This window comes from Amblyomma mixtum, chromosome 2 (genome assembly GCF_055824585.1).
Source record: "Amblyomma mixtum isolate Tamu chromosome 2, ASM5582458v1, whole genome shotgun sequence".
NCBI lineage: Eukaryota > Metazoa > Arthropoda > Arachnida > Ixodida > Ixodidae > Amblyomma > Amblyomma mixtum.
The window spans coordinates 171,576,926-171,594,925 of NC_143013.1; the positions used below are offsets into that span (position 1 = coordinate 171,576,926).

The 18,000-nt window shown below is 44.0% G+C and overlaps 1 pseudogene; it reads left to right on the forward strand.

The window, feature by feature from the left end:
• Window positions 1–16,538: 16,538 nt before the first annotated feature.
• LOC149361612 (amine sulfotransferase-like) lies at window positions 16,539–17,563 on the forward strand (annotated as a pseudogene).
• The last annotated feature ends 437 nt before the right edge of the window (window positions 17,564–18,000 follow it).

Here is an 18,000-nt window from a genome sequence, read left to right on the forward strand (position 1 = left end):
AACAACTAATGTTACATCCGGCATGCCACAAGGTAGTGTTCTTGGCCCAGTATTATTTTTAACTTTTATAAACGACTTACCTACTAGTATTTCTCACAATATTAAACTTTTTGCCGATGACTGTGTACATTACCAGGAAATTAACTGCGTCAATGACCATATAGTTTTAAATAACGCTTTAACAGCAGTGACCAAGTGGTGTGAAGAATGGCAGATGACTATTAATGTTAAAAAATCAGTTGCTTTATCCGTAACCAGAAAGATACACCAATCAAATTTTCACTACACATTAAACAACATTCCTCTTGATTCGATGTCCGAATATAAATATTTAGGCATAACACTAACCTCTGACCTCAGATGGGATTCTCATGTTAACAATGTCACATCAACCGCCTTAAAACAGTTATTTTTCATTAACAGACGCCTCAAACTAGCACCATCAGAAACAAAGCTTCTTGCTTATAACACATATGTCAGACCAATTCTAGAGTATGCTAATGTTGTTTGGTTTCCTTTCACTAACAAGCTCACTAAAAAAATAGAAGCAGTGCAGAGGACGGCGGTCAGATGTATATTTAATAGACACAGGTTGACAGACTCACCAACAGATCTAATCAAACACGCAGCACTACTAACCCTTCAAAACATAGCAAAACTAGCGCGCCTTAAAACCATGTACCAACTCGTACACAAGCAATTAAAAGTCGCCACTTCAAGATACATATCACAATCACAAACGCGACAAACACGTAATAAACACATATACACTCTAAACGAGTTTTCATTCCGTACTGACACTTTCCAATATTCATACTTCCCTCGTGCTATACGCGAATGGAACACCTTGAACACATCCATAGTTAGTAGTCCATCATTGAATTCCTTTAGCACACGTGTGGGAAATCAACTACTTATATCTCAGTATTTATTGAGTTCATATATGTCATTACCAAGTTATTCCTTCCGTTTGTGTTTTCACTTGTGGTATTATTGTCCGCCAAAATCGTGTCACATGCTCCTCATTCTGGTTTATTTGTTATTCGTATCTTCTAATGTATGATCTCGTGTCATACTTTTTATGTACTTTGATTAATTACCACTGCTATTTTTTTTGTGTGCCTCTGTACTTTGAATGCCCTCCCTGTTACGATCCCTGATGGGATTGATAGTATCGAATAAATAAATAAATAAATAAATAAATATGGGCCCCTGCTCATCAGGGGTTGGCAGGAAACGAGGCAGCAGACGCAGCCGCCCGCGCGCTCTCTCACCGGGCTGTTTTCTCCTCCCCACCTGATCAGGAACCCGATTTTAATCAGGTCTATACGTTCAAAAATATCGCAACCTACTATCAAGATAGCCATCGCCTTTACCCTAGCCCCTGTAAAGGCCTCAAGAAGGCGGATGAGCGGCTCCTTCTCCGCCTCTTCACCAATACATTGCTGTGCCCGGCAGCCCTAAAACATTTCGACCCCTCCTTTAGTGGCAACTGCCCGCACTGTGGTGCGGTGTCTTCGGACACCTATCACATGGTGTGGGACTGCCCCTCCAACCCGGCCATTCCCCCTATCCCCAACCCAACCCGGGAGGACTGGGAGGCGACCCTGCTCGGCTGCCACGACTTACAGGCCCAACAAGCCTTAGTCGGGCGCGCCCGGGCGGCGGCTACCGCCACTGGGGTCCCAAACTAGGGACCTCCACCTAGTGTTTGTAAGGATCGGTCCCTTACGGGCCGATCCAAACACCTCCTGTCCGTTCTAAATAAATGTTTTCACCACCACCACCTACGACTTGCTCGTCGGTAAATTGGTTTTTGAGGAAAGGAAATGTATCTGTCTCGCATATCTCGGTGAACACCTGAACCTCGTCGTAATGGGAAGGGAGGAAGATGGGAGCGAACGAAGATACCGTATTCACTAGATGCACCTTTGTTCATTCCAAACCATCGAGCAGACATGTGGAATCAAAGGGCGCTCAATTTTTTCCAACATTCACAAAGCGCACAGTGTGCTTGAAAGCTGTGACGACATCAATGGGCGAGTAGCGATGCTTCAGATTGATCTCGAAAAGGCATTTGATTGTGTTTCCCATGAAATTTTGTTTACCGTTTTAGACCATGTGAACGTCGGTTCAGTTATCCGTAAGGGTGTAGCCCTGGCGTATCGAAACTGCACGACGAGACTGATTGTTAACAAGAGTCTGGGGGCCCCCTTTAGCGTGCAGCGTTCGGTGCGTCAGGGCTGCCCCCTCAGCCCTCTCTTGTTTTGTATTTACATCGAAATGCTGTGCATGAAAATCATAGAAAACAATAGTATTAATGGCTTCAGGTTACAAGCAGCTGAAGTTAAGCTGCTGGCCTATGCAGATGACGTTGCAGTATTTACGGTTGATCAGGGGAGCATAAGTGAAGCTGTCGGGTGTGTAAGCGCGTTCAGCGAAGTCACAGGTAGCGGGGTTAACTGGTCCAAGTGCCTTGGCTCTGGCATGGATGGTGGCCATCCCACCCGGACCATTTCGCCAACGTACCGTGGGCGACGACCCCGGGCAAGTATTTGGGCGTTCCGCTCGATGCTTATCGCGATAGCGAGGAGTATTGGAAAGAGCAAACTAAAGACGCACGTGACCGAGCTGGGAAATGGAAAGGCACCACCAGCCTTTCAATTTTCGCCAGAGCTACAGTCTGCAATCTTTTTTTATTAGCAAACTCTGGTATGTGATGCAGGTTTTGCATTGCTCGCGTGTGAACGTTCAGAAGCTACACAGGATTTTTGCAGCTTTCATATGGGCGTCCGAATGGGAACGTTGTAGCAGAACGAACCTGTTCCGGCGGGTAAAAGACGGGGGGCTAGGGCTAGGGCACCTCTTTTTAAGGCAGCTGGTGAACCGTTTTTTGTTTTTTCGCGACGTCACAGACCCGTTCTTGCGCACCGTGTGCCAAGTGAAGCTGCGGCGATTGCTGCCGAAGTTTGTGGTATCCACAGAAGAGCTCTCTGGTGGAACTTTTGGTTACTACAAAGAGATTGTAGCAAGCGTTCGGTTTCTTTCGGCACGTTTTTCCACCGATTATTTGTGGAAAAGTAAAAGGAAAAAGTTGTACAATGATCTTTGTGATATTGTTTTCCCAGAGCCCATGTACAGGACCTTGTAGAGTGGAGGCCCGGGAGGGGACGTTTTAAAAAGGGTGAAGAAAATGCAGGTGCCACCAGGAGTAAAGGCTTTCTTTTTTAAGTTACACACCGGGACGTTACCAGTTAAAAAGTCTCTAGAGGGAAATGATTTCTTTTTACCGTGGGGATCGAACTGCTTAATTTGTAAACAGCCTGAAACAATAGACCATGTTTTTTTTTGCATTGCTGAGAAGGGGTTTATTTTTGGGACGTGTTACAAAGGACCATAAAGAAAGAGCTACCACTTGACGCGCACGGAATTCGCTATTTAAGCACTGATAATGAGGATGGGGCACCTTTTGATCTCATAATGCTCTTGGGCCTCCACTGTATAAGGCGCTCCAGAATGGCAGGCTACCATTGTGACAAAGACGCACGAGCGACCCCAATTTATTTTCGGGAAAGAATGGACTGGTTTCTTGCAATCCAAAAAGCAGCTGCGGAGCGTCCCGAGTGGCTCTCAAGACTAGAGCCGTTGTGTATGTTGCGGGAATTTTAAGCTGACGAAGCCAGTCTCGTGCTGGCTGACCACGACAGTGTCGTATGTATATAGCGTTATGTGTATTTTTGTTGTGCAATGTCATGAGCCAAAGCCAGGCAATAAAGAAAAAAAAAAAGCTGGCATGGCGGAGTGGTTAGCGTGCTCGTTTCGCACACCGAAGACCCTGGTTCGATTCCCCAACTCGACCAATTTCCTACTCTGTTTTATTTATTTATCTGGTCTTACTAGAAAGATTAATTATCACGCAATTATCACAGAATTCCTTAAATCGCGTCCGATATCATTCGAATGCCATCGATTAAGTATCGATTACGTAATTATTGGCATACGCCGATATAAGGCACGTAACCGAAGCGCGGACACATCTGCCGACACAGCTGCTAACGACCGTATGAGGCAGGCTTTCGCCTTAATATATGCCGTGCGCAAATTCTAAGGCCTAACAGCTGGTCTTTAGAGCTAAAGTTGTGTTTTATTCCGTCCGCATGACACTTTTTTCTTTGCGTGCAGCGTTAGCCTCAACTTAATGCTTCGGCGCTCCGCGTCATCTCGCTACGCTGCCTTTTCGTACAAAACATTGCATCTGTTATCACATCTGGCACCTAGTGCTACACAAAGCCACCATGCTCTTTCGCCCTCTTTATCCGCGCAGATAAGTCTCGGTTATATTCCTCTACACACCCCTATAGGTGCGACCTATTTTATTTTTCACACCACCACGATAGTGAGTAGCGGGCGACACGTCGGCTACTTTAAGTAGCTGGTGGGCATGTATTTATCTTTTTCAATTTTTTTTTAATTTCTTTCGAGAGGTTATCTCTCCCGTCAGCTTCATCTCGCTCCATAAGGCACTTCTGCGTGCAAAATAGTTATCTTTCTCGTAGTTCTGTCAATAGGTAACGCATGGCATCATATATCCACAAATAATGTTGTGAACGAATCTGCAGACCAGCTCCTCCCATGGCTTGGACATATCATAGATTGCTATATTTCCCACGGGCTGCTCAGAAAAACGTTGCATTTTTCAACATTTTTGAAGAGATGGCGCAAAATTTAGAATTTAGCGAGATTTTCGAAAATCGGATCAGAAGCACAAGCTCTGTACCTACGATCGATATGAGGCCATGATGATGCCCCTGCTAAAGACAATACCTGCTTTCAGGCTGTGTGGTTCTCACGCGATATTTGTTACAGGCCTCCAGACAATGCTTTATAACAGATCCGCCGCGGTGATTTCAAGAACATGTGAGGATACAAACGTGTACAGAGGGCAAAACGCATGTCTAGAACACGTTCTGAGCGTGTTTCGGGCTCAACACGCAATAACTAGCGTTACTATTTGGTTAAAAATGGTCTGGATGTTAACATGTGCAGTGAAACTCATATAATTTCATCATCATTTTTTGCCTTCTTGGGTGCAGCGGCTTTGGGAGAGGCAAAACAGACAGTTTGGTTGTTCTAGGCATGTGTTTTGCCCTCTGTACATGTATCCCGCAACTAAAAGCGAATGCAGTCAATTCCCAAGAGAGCTGTTCCTCGCCGGAGACTGTGACACACGTGTTTAAATTTCCGCGGCTTAATTATTCTTTTGAATGACCAAGAGGTTGTCATTCTCAACTGGCACGAAGTGATCCGAAGCAGGAGTATCTATCAAAATTTCACTTCAAATTATTTCAAAAATATTTCGTTATCATTGCTGTGTGGCAATACAGGGAATTTTTTTTTTGCATTCCAATGGCGCCGGTACACGTTTCATTACAGCTGTTCTTTCTCGACGTTATACCTGTCCTGTCCTCTGACGCAGCTGCCACAGGCGGGGGTTAATTGAAGTGATATGGGAGAGGCTTTTGTCCTGTAGTAGGCCTAGTCAGGCTGGTTATGGTAATGATGATCGTACCTTCCCTTACTTTTTACTCGCACTCTGCTGTGGCCGCGAGCTCTATTCTATATTAGCTGCTCGTTGGCGGTGATATGAACCCTAAAATGTCTTTGGCAGGCTTGCTATGTATTCATGTCTTCTTAATTCTCAATCCGATAAAAATAATTAGTAGCCAGCTCTTGAGCAGAAGGACGGAAATCTCATCCTGCCGCCGGTTGTAAGTGGAACTTCTGCTTTCGATATTTTTTCGTAAGGTTAAAAGAGGATCATTCTCCGACGGAGTATAGAGAATATGAAGCATGCGTAGCTACTTTATCTTCTACTTTCTCGCTCCTTTTTTTCACGCAGTAATGAAGAAAAGATATGAATTTCTGTCTTTCATCGGAAAAGTTCCTCGCCGCATTAACACTTGTGTGTGAGCGATACCGGAACGAAAAATGTCAGCTGCTAAACACTAAAAAATATATTTACCGAAATATTCGACCAATCATTGTTTCTAAAAATATTTATTGAAAACCTGCTCGCATAAATACCTACAGAGCACTGGGATAATTTTGGCTTTCATTAAAAATAAGGCACCGATTACAAGAATGACTCTTCCTAAACACTTTATGGGAAAATTGCTGCGTATAAGTTATTTGAGTTCCTGACTGTGACGGCGATGATGCATTGAGTCCATCACGCTGTTAATAACCCCTTGTGAAAGCGTCCTAACTAATCCAGCATCTACTCCAATTTCCCGCCACCGCTGCAGGTCTTTCTGTCCCTGAGATAATGTCCAAGCTCTTGTTCCAGATGTTCGTTTGGACTAAGGTCAAGACCTGGGCTCGTCCTGTTAATAATTTGGACCCTCATCTTCTAAAAGCAATTTTTCATAAGCATACGCTGTGTGTCTAATTGTTGTCGCACAAAACACGTGTTCACGGCCAGAATTCTCGTGTTCCCTGAAAGCATAACTTTGTCATGAATTCCCTCGCATTCCTTCGTTAACTTAATACACAGGGTTCCTTAAGCTTCATGAAGGCAAGAAATACCACGAGCGGACAAATAGCCCCTTAGTATACCTATAACATTGCGTTCCTGCCTCCATTCTTTGAAGTATGCAGTTGATAGTGAGCATCATGTCTGGTGCGTTTGGTGCGACGTACATAATGAATACAATCGCTCTTAAGCAACACAAATTATGGATTGTTTTTACCAAATGAATATCTCCTTTTGTCCACTTGAGCAATTCAGCTCTTCCTTCGCCCCCTTGATCTTGGCCGCACGATTTTTCTTACAGATTTATTTATTTATTTATTTATTTATTTATTTATTTATTTATTTATTTATTTATTTATTTATTTATTTATTTATTTATTTATTTATTTATTTATTTATTTATTATACCCTCAGGGCCATTACAGCATTACAGAGGGGAGTGGTTACAAAAAATGAAATTTAACAAACAGGAGTTAATTAAACAGGCAAAGTACAAACATGACTCCTACACATACATTGTTAGCTAAGGCGTTCAGGGAAAGAAAAAAAATAACAAAAAAAAACAGAAAAGGGAAAAAACAATAACACAATATAAAATACATCCTAGTTAAACAATGTTCGCTATGACATTCTTGAATAAATGATGATCGGTGATGGTGGCCGTCGAAGAAGGAAGGTGATTCCACTCATTGGATGTGCGTGGTACGAATGACTGAAAAAAAGTTTTCGTTCTGCAGAAAGGGATGCCAACCTTATGAATGTGATCTAATCTTGATGATACGTACTGAGGGGGTGAGATAAGTTCGGTATGAAACTGCGGGTGATAGAATAACTTGTGGAAAAGGCACAGGCGAAAAATTTTGCGACGTGATGATAAGGTTGGTAAGTTAAGGCTAGATTTCATGGCACTGATGCTTGCTGTTCTGGTATACTTAGAAAAATGAAGCGAGTAGAGTTATTCTGAACCATTTCCAAAGCTTGTGTTAGGTTTGTTAGGCCGGGATCCCAAATTGACGCGGCGTATTCGAGTTTGGGCCGTATTAGAGTTTTGTAAAGGCGTAATTTCAAAGAGGATGGTGCTTAAGAAAAATTGCGTCGTAAGTAGCCAAGCATTCGATTAGCATTGGATATTATATGCGCGATGTGAACGGCCCATGTTAGATCAGAGGTGATGGAAAGGCCAAGATACTTGTAAGTAAGTAGATATGGGGCTTTCGGGCTGGCCACCAAAGTTTAGCCCTGCATATCTCAGAATTAGACGTAAGTAAAAATCAGGTGTATGCGTTATGAGACAAAGAGCACAGCGTTGGACTTCATCATGAAAATCATCACGCAGGCTTCTGCGAACGTCTACGTGACAATAGACCGTATTCATACTATTATTCAGGTGACAGAGAAATTCGCCAAATATAACCAACCCCTATATATAGCGTTCATTGATTAGGAGAAAGCATTTCATTTAGTTCAAACCTCAGCAGTTATTAAGACATTACCGAATCAGCGTATAGATGAGCGATATGCAAAAATACTGGAAGATGTCTATAGCGGGCGCATAGCCACCATAGCACTCCATAAAGTAGCAGAAGTCCTATTAGGTAGGGTGTCAGGCAGGGAGACATGATCTCAGCTATGCCTTTCACACCTGTTTACAGAAGGTGATCCGAGGCGTGGATTGGGAACAGGTGAGGATAAGAGTTAATGTTTAATATCTAGTAATTTGCGATATGCTGATGACATTGTCTTGCTAAGTCACTCAGGAGATGAACTGACTGACTGGGAACAATTAGATTGGGAGGATTAGGAACAACTGGAGTTAATGAAGATTACTTTAGTAATCTGCGTTTGGCTGATGGCATTGACTAGAGCACTCACTGAGGTGATCAATCGCGAAGCATATTCAAAGACTTAGAGCAAAGGGGTGGACCAAAAATTAATATGTACAAAATGAAAATAATGTTCAACTATCTCTGAAGAAAACAACAGTTTACGATTAGTAGCGAGGAGCTGGAAGTGGTAAGCGTGTGCGTCATCTTGGACTAGTTAGTCAGCGTGAAACGAGAGTGAAGTAACTAGAAGAATAAGAGTGGGGTGAAGGGCATTTGACAGGTTTTCTCATATCATGAATGGCACTTTAACAATTTCCCTGGAGTGAAACTTATATAACAGCTGCATCTTGCCGCTAGTCATCTATGGGGAAGAAACGTGGAGGGCAACAAAAATGGCTAAATTTAAACTAAGGATAACGCAACAGAAACAGGGAGAAAGACAGCTCTTTAATGAAAAAACAGAGATTTTAGCCGGCGTGAATATTCGCTGCATGCAGCAAGCTATGGCAAGGAAAACGATAGGTGTAACGTTAAGAGATAGGAAGAGGGCAGAGTGGCTTAGGGAACAAATTTGCGTTAACGAAATCCTAGTCGAAATCAAGAAGAAAAAAAAATGGTTTCGACAGGGCATGTAATGCGTAGGCAGTATAACCCAAGGTCGTTAATGGTCACGTTCTGGATACCAAGAGAAGGCAAACGTAGCAGAGGACGGCAGAAAGTTAGGTGGGCGGATGAGCTTAAAAAATTTGCGGGAATACGGTGGCCGCAACTGGCGGAGGACAGGGTTAACTGGAGAGACATGGGAGAGGCCTTTGCCCTGCAGTGGGCGTATTCAGGCTGATGGTGATGTACAGAGGGCAGAATGCATGTCTACAACAACCGAGTTTTGTGTTCCGCAGCTCAGAAAGCTGCTGCGACTAGGCAGGCAAAAAATGACGATGAAATCCTATTAGTTTAACTGCGCTTGCTTACATCCACTTAAGGCAGAAAGCTGGGCTAGTTGGTGTTTGGATTTAGAGGACATAGTAGTAGCGCTAAAAAACAAGGACGACAGGGTAGACAAAGACAGCGCGCTAATACTACGTCCTCTTGTCTACCCTGTCGTCCTTGTTTTAAAGCGCTAATACTACGTCCTCTTGTCTACCCTGTCGTCCTTATTTTTTAGCGCTAATACTATGTCCTCTTGTCTACCCTGTCGTCCTTGTTTTTTAGCGCTAATACTATGTCCTCTCAATCTTAAATCCACGCCATTCTAAAAAAAAATGTTATCGCTAGATATCGCGTGTTCAGCCCAAAACACGCCCAGAACGTGTTCTAGCGAAGTGTTTTGCCCTCTGTACGTCAGACAACATTTCAAAGTCCACGGAGCCACACTAGAGTGGGTACCAACGCCATATCCTAGCAAATGGCGACAGCAGAAAGCAGAGGATGTTTCTCGCTCGCGCGAAGGATATCCTTGTCGGCAACTTTCCTGGTCGATTACGGCCGTCCCGCTGAAGGTCGGTTAACCAACCCTGCTGTGAAACTGCGTCCCTTTTGGTTCTGTTGTCGTAAAGACGTATCAGGTATGCGACACGGTTTTCATTGTTTTTGGTTTGCGTGCTATTTCTCCCCTTGCATGTATGTTAATTCTGTGTATCTCATTGTTTGCTTTTTCAATTTTTTGTTTGTCCTATAGACATTTTAGCTATGCGTTGTTGTTTCCTTAATTTTCCATTGCATCTGTGTTAATTATGTGTAACTCATTGATCGTTACATATAATTCATGTAGTACGTATGCGATGTTACTTTTCTTGTTTTGTTTTGTGTACTTTGCTGTGTAATTTGCCACCCATCTGAGCAATGTAACTGGTGACGGGGCCACGTCAGGCAAAAAATGAATTGCCTTTTGTCCCGTCACCTCTGACAAACCGATGTCAAAAATAAACTTAACTTCACTTTACTTCACTTCAGAAATTTCGAAATCCTAATTTGCGCAAGCCTCAACTTCATGGAAGGCAGGCACTGCTTGATCCCAGTCTATCCGCCATGAACAATTGCCATTCGAGCAATTCAGGTCAAATCACATGCAGCTCGCAATCAAATCACTGCTTTCAAAAATATCATCACCATCAACCTCACTACGCCCACTGCAGGGTAAAGGCTTCTCCCATGTCTTTCCAGTTCACATTGCCCTGATATTGATAAACTGACGGATATTGGTATATTGGTATATGATATCGGTGTATTGACGGATATTGGTAAACTGCCATCCACCGTCTGAGACAACTGGCCAAATGCGTTCCACCCCATTCTGATTATACTAGTTATTTAGCTCCCATAATTCGCATCTGCGGTCACTACCTGCACTAAGTAGACGTTTTCCCTTACCACTTCCAGCACCTCCCTACCCACTGTAAACTGCGGTTCGCTTCCAGTCTGTTAAGTATTACTTTGGTTTTCTGCATATTTAATCCATCACGGATGTCAGTGCACGTTAAAGAACCCCAGGTGGTCGAAATTTCCGGAGACCTCTACTACGGCGTCTCTCATAGCCTTAGTCGCTTTGGGACGTTAAACCCCATAAACCCAAACCCAAACCCTCAGGTGATAGGCTTTCAGGTTGAGCGCATAGTGTGAAGTGTATTTCATTTTTATTCTCACCATTGGGGCTCTTCCATGTCCCCTTCCTGTCCTCTTGTTTGTGGGAGACGGTATTCACGATTCATAAATTATTTCGTTCTACGAGCTCTACTAATAACTGCCCCTTGCTATTTCTAGAGCCTATGCCTTAGCCGCCTACTGCCCGGTCTCCAGCATACTTCTTTCCTACCATGGCATTGAAGTCACCCATCAGTACAGTGTACTGTGTTTTTCTTTGCTCATTGCCGATTTCACGTCTTCATTGAAGTTTTGAACGATTTCGTCATCATGGCTGCAGGCAGACCTATAAGCCTGTACCACCTTCAGTTTACGCCTCTTTTTACGCCTAATTACGAAAACTTCGACCTTCATGTTCATCTAAAAAGTTCCTTTATGTTGCCAGCGTTATTCGTTTCTAGGTTCAGTTTGCAATGGCGACCTGTTCTGGGCCATAGATTCTTAGCACCCTCAGTTGCGTCACAGGTCTGACCGCCGCCTTGGTCAGTTGCTCCGCGGCCGCTGGGGGCTGAGGGTCGACGGTTAACTGGTTTTTTCATATAGGAGGTCGTGGCCAAGTACTGTACCAGAGTGGCCAAATCCGGTTATGGTAAGACAGTGCGTTGTCGGTTCTGGTCACCGAGATCAGGCTGCACCCCTGGCCTGGTTATGGAACTCCATCGACACGCGGACTTTTTTTTTAAATCCGGTGGAGAATTACGCTGCACCAGGATTCCTAACCCGGTCCTCTTGCACGCGGAGCGTTTGCTATACCTCTACGTCATCGCTGCGGCCTAGTACTAGCCAAGCAAAAAATCAGCACTTGGTTGGCATTTTAAAGAGCTCATGCCAGAAAAACAGGCGAATGAAAACATGTACACACCGCAGCCATACCAAAAAAACATTTGGACAGCCGGCCAGAATCAGCAGCAACTAAATTCATATTCACAGTGGGCCTCATATTCCTCCCGCCGTTTAAGGATGTTAAACCCCATACACCATGACTCTCCATACCATATCTTACGACATCATACTCTCACACTCCGGCCCTTTTCCCTCGCATTGAATTGCAGTAATCAGCTGTAAAGGTTGCTCCTTCTACCATTATCTTACGCTTCTCTCTTCGTCTTCTAAATAGCTCTACCAGAATAAGTAGCAGAGAAATGTACATAATATATTACTCTTAACTCAGGCAGCTAAACTAATTCAGAACATGCTACTAAAAGGCAATTGAAAAAGGTGATGAAAGGAGAAATATGAAAAACTAACTGAAGCAGGCAGTTGCTAACGCCCCTATAGCTCTTAGACAAGACTGCATTATGTCGAAGTACATAAAGAAGAAATTCAATGCATTATTCGCTTTATATCTAGAATTTCTTTGCACTTATTCAGACTACCATATATTTTGCTTCACTACTGTACTTAAACACACGCATGGCGGACCCTCTCGGTTCAACAAAAATACGTTTGTAGCCGCATAGGGGCGGAACAAAGATGTGACTTAGGAACTGCCGCAATAATACGGAATCCCAAAAGATAACCCACAGAGACAAACCACAAAGGATGATTCCTTAGTTTCTCCATTGCTATAGCGCTTCTTATTGATCCGCTTCGCCGCCGTGCCCCTCATGGGCCGATTTCGGTCGGCTTTCAGTTCGGTTCGTCACGCATTCTGCACCTTGTTTAGCATGACGCGCAGTGAAAGCAACCTCTTGTTATCTTTCGCGCCGGGCAATCCCTATTCCTTCCACTTCCGCCGCCGCGGTGGTTCAGTGGTTATGGTGCTCGGCTGCTGACCCGAAAGACGCGGGTTCGATCCCGGCGGCGGTGGTTCAATTTCTTTGGAGGAGAAATTCCAGAGGCCCGTGTACTACTGTGCGATGTCAGTGCACGTTAAAGAATCCCAGGTGGTCGAAATTTCCGGAGCCCTCCACTACGGCGTCTCTCATAGCCTTAGTCGCTTTGGGACGTTAAACCCCATAAACCAACCAACCAACCTTCCACTTCCTTTGTTACGTCGTGTCTGCGAGAGACACTGATGCTGTCTGTGTCCGTAGTTGTTGTTATTGTTGCCTCTGAAGCGATGACACATACCGGCGCGGGATGATTATCCAGGGTTTGGTGCACATCCAAACAGGATAAAAATTCATTCAGGCTTATCTCAAGCGGCTCATAAATAAAATTTGAGGAATATTAGGAATTGAGGAACAAGCCCGTGCACTTCCCTCTTCATTCTTTGCCCGGGCACAGCAGCAGCACTACGCTCCGCGTTTGCTCGTCGTCCTTTTTTAATGCTGTATTCCTTGCCATAAAGGTTCTTTTTGTAGCCACCGCTACCTCGAAATAGATAAATATATATTTTCGCAATCCATTTTGTGCACATTAATTCAGCATCAACAATATAGCCCTCCAAGCTGCCCAAATTCTACCTCACGCCATTCACAATCACTTAAATTATCTTTCTAATTATGCCCAACATTCTTGAACAAAACTTCTGACTACTGAAAAATTGTAAGGTACTGGCACGGAAATGTTGCAGGTAAGGATTCAGTTTTGTTATGCGCAGAAAACCTTTCTTTTATGTTTTTTTTTTCCATCGCTCGCTTTGAGCAGTTAAGGCTGCCATACAAAACCAATGTGGAACGCTTTGGACGAAAACAAAAACGTTAATGGCAAAAGAATGCAAGACTGCCGACGGGATATCTGCGGGTGTATTGATTGTTGCAGCGAAATATTTAGTATATGAAAAAAATAAGTTCATTATGTCCTTCCTGTAAAAAATTTATTTGATCCCGAATTATTGGTTATGTCCTTGTTTGGCTTGTCATTTTCTCTGCTTCTTCGCAGGATCTATGCACTTGATTCCACTTTCTTCATTTTCCGTGCACCTAAATATAACAGTAGCTTGGTTTGGGCTAGTTGGTAACAGTTCTTCGAAAACATAGCGCAAAAAGGAGACGGACGACACAGAAGTGGACAGGACAAGCGCTGTCCTGTCCACTTTGCCACCCGGGTATATTTAGGTCTTCGAAAACATACCGCAAAAAGGACACGGACGACACAGAAGTGGACAGGACAGGCGCTGTCCTGTCCACTTCTGTGTCGTCCGTGTCCTTTTTGCGCTATGTTTTTCGAAGACCTAAATATGCCCGGGTGGTGGTGCAGACAGGTTCACGTTGGCCCCAAGCTACTTCAGCCCCTCTGCTGGTTCCCATGTTTTCATCAGCAAAGCATACGTTGGCATCATCAAGACCTCTTTGGAGTGTTTTAGCCTTCAATTCAATTCATTTCATTTCTTTTATTTTCAACTCGAGGTTGAAGGCCCCCAGGCGTAAAAGCTGTTCTACGACAGCTTGAAAGGTGCCTGGGGGCCCATACAAGGCAGCAGTGGTTACAAACTAAATTGTAGTGTTAGTACACATCTTCAAACAATCATTCGAACAACTATACAGTAGAATTATTAACAAAACAATCGTCGTTAATGATAATTTCAGGTGATCGGCGTTCGGCCTCAATTCTTCCTGAGCATCAGAAAACATAGCGGAATTGGCATACAATACAAAGTTAGCATGATTATTGTGCACAGGTTGTTTAGTGGGTTACAAAATACTGTCGCAGTTGTTTTTTACTGTAGGTCTCCAAATATACATCCTTCTTTTCATAATCGTTCAGAAGAAATGGAAGCAGGTACTGTAGGGACTGACCGAGATAATCGGTACGGCGGTGGGGTACAAACCATCTGTCACAACTGCGAGTACGACCGTCGCTTTTTTGTTTACGTAAACTTGCGGTGTTCTTTAAAGACGTTTGAAGGGCATTATTTGCGTAAAAGAAAGCGTGCAGTAAGCGAAATTCTAGATAATGTTTTGCTTTTATTATTTTGTCTTTTTCGGCGCCTGACCAAAATCGCTTTGCTTGGCGCACTTTTCACATCTTGTGTTTGGCAGTACACGCAGGTTCCAAGAACTTACCAAGCATTTAGCACACACAGCAGCAACAGTGCGCAATCTACGAAGCCTGAAAGAAAACACTGCTTTATGAGCCGTCGCAGTGGCTCAGAGGTAATGGCGCTCCGCTGCTGAACCGAAAGGTGCGCTTTCGATCCCGATCACTGCGGAGGCATTTCAATGGTGACGAAGTCTTAGAGCTCGCGCACTGTGCGAGGTCAGTACACGTTAAAGAATCTCAGGTGGTCGAAATTATCCGGAGCCCTCCACTGCGGTGTCCCTCACAGCCTGAGCCATTTTGGGACGTTAAACCTGTAAACAAACAAACACTGCATTATCAAAGACAAAATTTCGGTATGAAAGAACACAAGTCCTGAAAAAAAATTGCGTGATCGCATGTATGCACACTCAGCTTTCAGCTGTTAATTGGAAAAGAAAGCGTCAAAAGATGATCCTGGATATGAAGCCACTCATATCCAGAGATCGCGAGCTTATCAAGAGACCCTGTTCCTGCCGGCGTTGTATTTGATGCTCAAGGGTTTTCCCCATCCAAATGCTCAACTTCAAGATTCACCTTTTCAAACTATAAGTAACTGAATGTAGATTCCTTGCCGGCACAATATTCATTTTCGACCCGTTAGTGCATTCAAAGGCCCAATTCAAATTTGTTAGTGTGTACGCGCGTAGTTCATACTTCCGCCACACATTATTTCTTCCGGAGAGCAGAAGCCTGAAGTGTCTTTTCTTTATCTGATACAGCTTGCAATTAATGCAGCCGATCAAGAAAGCTGATATGTTTATCGCTTTTCATGGGAGAGGTGGAGGCTGCGATGAAAACCCTATTTTGTGATAGCCACCTTTATCGCGATTCCAAGCAGTTTGTTTATTCGCGCACAATTTTCCAACAATTTTCCAGGGACTGTTTGAATGAGAACACATCGAATTATCGCCACTTTCAAAGCCACCAAACAGAAATAATTCCAGACATAATGCATGCCAGTGCGCCTCCACGTTCAACTTCGGGCGCAAAAACTGGGCAGACAATTAATAAAAGTTGTTGTTTATTGTGTCCCCCGGTTTTCTGAAAACGATGAGAGGAAGGTATTCAATAGCTGCTACGCGCCCCAGAAAAAATTTCTGCGGGAGGATCGGTATTAATTACGTTAATAACACCTTAGCTTGGGTCAATCTGATTTTCTGATTCGATGTCAATTTGTTACTCAACAGTATCCTGATGTGACAGAGCAGCCGTGTTATTTTAGCGACTGAGAAAAATTTAGATGCTTCCAGTCATTATCGAAACTCGCAATGGTTATACATCTAGGTTGTTTAAAAGTTAAGAACTAATGCTGCACGAAAAAAGTGCATTTTTCTCAACTCTATTGTGCCTTAAAGGACAGAGGTTATGTTGTAAGACACCTGCTGTGCACACCAGTGCGCTTTTATTATTCTTGTACAAAGGAAGGGAGGCTCTTCACGAAGAAATGTCTTTTAAAATTCATAGTTCGAGCAATAACGTGGGGTGCTTGACAAATGACTCACAAACACACTATATCTCCGCTTAAGGTGTCTGCGTTTCATGTGAGCAAATATAAATATTCTCCTTTTCAGGTCACCCACTGCACAAATTTAGCAGCCATGCCACGTCGGAGGCCCTACCGCCAAATCATCGATGGCGTGCCGAGGTGCCCTTGGCTGAATCCAGAAACCTTCAGAAAAACGTCCTCCTTCCGTGCTGCCAAGGGCGACATCCTTCAGTACACGTACCCAAAGAGTGGCACACATTGGATGCAGTACATCACACAGCTCCTCGTAAAGAGGGGAAAGCATATTAACTACAGTGAATTCATTCGTGACTTTCGCGCAATAGAGCACAGTGACTGCGACGATTGGAAGCCGACGCTCCCCGTGAGACTGTTCACCACCCATACCCCACTGCGCCGTGAGGCGATGAACGAAGAAGCCAAGTATGTCTACGTGGCACGAAACCCGTGGGACGTGTGCGTCTCAATGTTCCGCATGATGACAGATGTAAGCACCTACCGCTTTCAGGACGGCAAGTTCGAAGATTTTTTCGAGGCTTTCATCGAAGCTGACCTGGGCTACGGGGACTACTTCGACCACGTGGCGTCCGGATATGCACTGAAGGACGAACCAAACCTGTTCTTTGCCACTTACGAAGAGCTCCAGATGGACACCCGAAGCACGGTGCTCAGACTGGCTCACTTTCTCGGGAACGGTTACGCCCAGGCTTTAGAGGAAGATGAGGGGATCCTCCAGAACATAGAGGAATACTCGAAAGCGGAAAATATGAAAAAAGGTCGTTGTGGTGAAACTGGCAGGAAGCGAAATTCCTGAATGGGATAATGTGTTGACCAGACAAACGGTTACTTGCAAGCATGGCTACGGGGGAGACCCAACCAAGTTATCTATTGTCAAAGAAGGAAGGGTAGGGAGCTGGAAGGAATACTTCACGCCCGATCTGTTGGCCCGATTCGAAAAGACTATACAAGAAAAGGGGGATAACGCCTCTTTCATGAAGCTGTGGGAGGACATTCGAGACGAGACCATAGCGGCATCCCGGGTGTCAGTCTAGAAGGCGTTTCTTTTTCTCGGTAGCTACCAAGACACTTTGTAACTACGTGAGGATAGAAGAGCGCATGAGAAGCTAACAAACAATAAAGTTTTACTTGTTTTGTTTGTTCAGTTTTAGTCTGCTGTATCGGTTTTTGTTGCGCTTAGGCTATCAGGCTAGAGCAGAGGTACCACATCTTTAACCCTTTCAGGTGCTGCCCACAGTTTGTGTTGCAAAAAAGAAAAACTTTTTCCGCCTTAGGAGTCACTACAGGCCTTAATAAATCCAGTCAGGACTGCAACACAGAGTATGAACGGTTGTTTCTTTGCGCTCATGAACGCAATTTCTTTAAAAGTTTCGAAACAGTCGTCAATTGTTATATTTAAGCAAAGATTTGTCAAATCATTATTATAAGGATCGCGGGATCAAACTTTTCCTTTCGAAGACGAACTGTACGTTGTGAACGCAGTGCGTAATAACATCATTACAGTCGGAAAGATC